The sequence below is a fragment of the Athene cunicularia genome (genome assembly GCF_003259725.1).
Source record: "Athene cunicularia isolate RWA chromosome 20 unlocalized genomic scaffold, athCun1 chr20_part1, whole genome shotgun sequence".
Classification (NCBI taxonomy): Eukaryota; Metazoa; Chordata; class Aves; order Strigiformes; family Strigidae; genus Athene; species Athene cunicularia.
The window spans coordinates 7281411-7285284 of NW_020799125.1; positions in this window are offsets into that span (position 1 = coordinate 7281411).

Sequence of the window (3874 nt, forward strand, 5' to 3'; positions counted from 1 at the left end):
GGGCGCGGCAACGGCCCCGCCCCCCTGCGGAGGGCCGCGGAACGCCGGCACCCCGGGAACGCCGGCACCCCGCACCCGCGGGAACGCCCGCCCGTCAAGCCTTCCTCGGGGCGTTGTGCTGCGGCCTGGGGGACGGAGGCCAGGACACGACGTCGAGTTTTTAATCACTAGGAAAGTAGAGACTGCAGGTGAAAACGCAGCTTGAAAGGTGCTCGGAATTTCTCTGCGCAAGGTATTCAAATGACTTGAGGTTCCAGACATCCAATTTCGTTTTAAGCAGAGCAGAACTTCTGACACAAGCGCCCTGGTCACAAGACCCTGACCTTCTCCCTGAGGGTGGGACTGCCAGACACGGGGGGAAGCCCACAGTTAGGGAACTCCTCTGGGATGCCTCTTCACCACAAAAGATGCTGCTCTTTGCCTTGGGCTTCTGCAAAACATACCCTTAAACCAAAGCGATCTTTTAGAGAAGGACAGATGATCAAGACAGCAGCTAGATTTGAGACAAAAATAACCATCTGTTCTCAGCTTGGTAGTTGTTGTTCCTCCTCTAAGCAGGAAACAGGACCCACTTAGTAACTAATGATCAGTCAAGGATTGGTAGACAGAACAGGGGGAGGATTTCTCGAAAAGTGTTCCTTCTCAATAACAGTGCTACTCTGAGTTGGAAAAGGTCAGAAGCAGCCTGCCCTCAGGCATGGCCCATGCATCTTGTACGGAAGACTCATCTAGGGTCAGGCAGACTCTGTAGGAGCAGGGACATAATGCAATATGCAGTACTTACCACTGATCAGTTTGAGACATTATCTAATTCTAGAATTTTTTACTATATTGAGTGCTTGCAAAACAGGCCATAAGAGGTCTGCACTGTCATCCAGAGCTTTTCTTGGCTTTGGATAAGACCAAATTATTGCTGAATAATGGGAGAAATTTAAATTCAGTTTAGCATTCATAAGAAAATACCAAATTTATAGTCTGTAGTTTGCTGAGAAGATCAAAGCAGCCAGGCTTGAAGAGGTACTTGAAGCAACAGAAGAGAGAGCTAATAGGCTGCAGGGTTTCCCCAAATCTTTTCTCAAGAGCAGGGACAGACACAGCGAGCTGAATCTAGTCTACGTCACCCTGACACCAGCACCAGACAGACCCTTTCCTGCTACACTTGTGACCAAAAACCTCTTACCTGAAAAATTGTAAGGTATTTGCAAAACCTGATCCTTCCACTGACTAGCATTGCATAGAGGACAAACACATTGCATCTCTGGGCACTTTATTTCTCATTTCAGTTGAAGCTCTCCCGGTCTGAGCAGCTTTCTTGCTATGTATTTGCAGCGTTAACACTCAGGTACCATTTACGCTGTAGACCCTGAGGGTTTCTTATTCTGTATCTCAGTGTTTCTATCAGGGAAAGATGCCCCAGATAAAACTTAGCAAGTAGGGGTTTTGCATTAAACTTTAGCTGATTTGTTCATGAATTTGCAAAATATATTTACTTTTCTCATTTTATAGCACAGGATAGAGTATGAAGAGCAGACTTAATAACAAGGTTAAGGGATTTAAGCTATTATGATTTTAGATTTCTGAATTAAAAGTCTAAGCATTTTATATAACCTTGTGTAACATTCAGAAAGTAAGAGAAATCTATGTATTCAATACTTACTCCTCAGCATTTTAAGAATTCCAGATCCTTTGCAACCTCCAACAAAGAAATGAGAACCTCACTTTTTTTACTGGGTCCTCAATAGCAAAGCAGCAAAGGAAAAAAAAAAAAAGGCCTTGAAGGAATCTGTGTCTCACAACAGAAATACCCCTCTTGTGCCTAGTGGTTATTGTTACAGCTAAGAGGGTCTAAGTGAGGCCTGGCTTGCAGATAGAGTATCTTTTATTTCACCAGCTTACACAGCTTAATAGACAAACTTTTGGCTATTGCAAAATTAAGTATTCCTTTCTGCAATATGCTGGGACTCTTACCTCCTTCATTAGCACATCTATTTACTTCCTACTTTTCTACTCTTACCTCCATTTTGTCTTGCAGGTGTGAATAACTAGGCCACTTCATTTCAGAACTGATTTAGACATGTTGGATTATGGTACACATCAGCTTTGTCTGTTGTAATCACACCATTATAAAATGATTTTTATAGCGACATGGACCCCTGCACAGGATGATGTCCCTACTTTCTCTCTCTCCTTTCACATAATCTGCCATTCTCATCTGTCCCTCAAACTGTTCCTTGTTTCTGAGCATTGCCATCACATCTGTGACTACAAAAAAAAGCACCGTATCACTAACTAGGTATTATCAAGTGCTCATAAAGTATTCTTAAGAAGTCATTGCACCACAGAGAAAAAGAACCATGCTCTCCTGTGGAAAGCAAACACGGGGGCAGTAAATATGCTCTTATATAATTTTTTAAACATAATAACACAGAGCCCAATACAAGCCTTTCACACTGATGAAATGCAAGGCATTTCCTTATACTCAGGTAATAAAATGGTAGTTCATGTAGAAAGGAATGTTAATTGGAAGGACAGGAAATGATATCTTATTAGCAACACTTCTGAACTGCTGTAATAAGAAACACCAGTTAAATAGCAGAGCACTTCAAATTGCTTTGTGCTTCATATTTCTAAAGCACTTTTAAAATCAAGCATACTACATTAAGTCTGTAGACACAAATTTATCTCCTATTTGAGAGGGAAAGTACACAAGTGATCTATCATAGCTGCACGAGGAATCTGAACTCTCAGATCTTGGCTACAATCTCACCTCTCCAAGAACCAGCTGTAACATTTCTTGCATACTTCTACACCATCCAAGAAAATGTTCTTACTGTCCAACACATTCTTCCCTCATGTTAGTATTAGAAGCCATTGATGAAGCTACCTTGAAGCTGATTGTTTCTGTTTAGTGTTACCACGTGTAACTACTACATAATAGTATCTGATATTGATACTTGTATTGCAAGGAACACATGTTCATCAGAAGTAATCCAAAACTAGAATGTCACAGCTAGCTTTAAGATAAGGAGAAAACTTCAAAGGGGTATTTAGCACTAGTCTAAATGTTTATCCTGTTGGTATACCAAGAAGAGTATTTTCAATTGGTTACTTATGAAAATCCTAGAAAGTCTTTGTATCTGCCACCATACATGAATCTTCAATTTAATAGAATAACTGAAGTCCTAACACCTTGTTAAGAGCTCATCACTCTGAGAAATTAAGTACTGCTGGCATTTAAAGGACAGATGTTACTGTGTGGTACTGAACAGTTGCATTCCTTCCTCAAGGAGGCAGCAGTAGGGAAAGTTACAATCTTCCTTTACAATTAATTTATTAGTTTAGGAAAACTACCAGTTTTCCTAATGGGATTACAGGGATTTGTAGAAATAGTGCGAGTATGCACTTTAGTTTGATTCCTTTAAAGTGTCCCAGATGAGCTCCTGTACTGTGTCTTCACTGCAGATTCAGTCCAGGGCAATATTAGCATTAGCCTACTCTTTCAGTTCTTGTCCAACCTAAAGCATCAAGCTTATGTTATCCTCAGACACGTGCGTTTCTGAGGACAAGTTCCTTAAGTCTTTGGTCCTCCAATAACCCACTCCCTTGATTCTTAAGGGATTTTACTTAGGACAAATTATCTTAAGTAGAAGCTTGCTGGAAGACACAGAAACATTAATGGATACTAATGGTCTAGCAAAATTGTTTGTGCTCTTGCTGTCAGGAGCATGTCCTGCCCCAGTGAGAGTACCCCCCGTGCTCAGCATCAGTCCCCAGCCAAGGAACACTGGAGCAGGAGTAAATGCATCTGCAGAGAGTCTGGGTCAGCACCAGACTGATTCTGTAGCAGTATACCTTACATGAAAGCGTCCTCTAG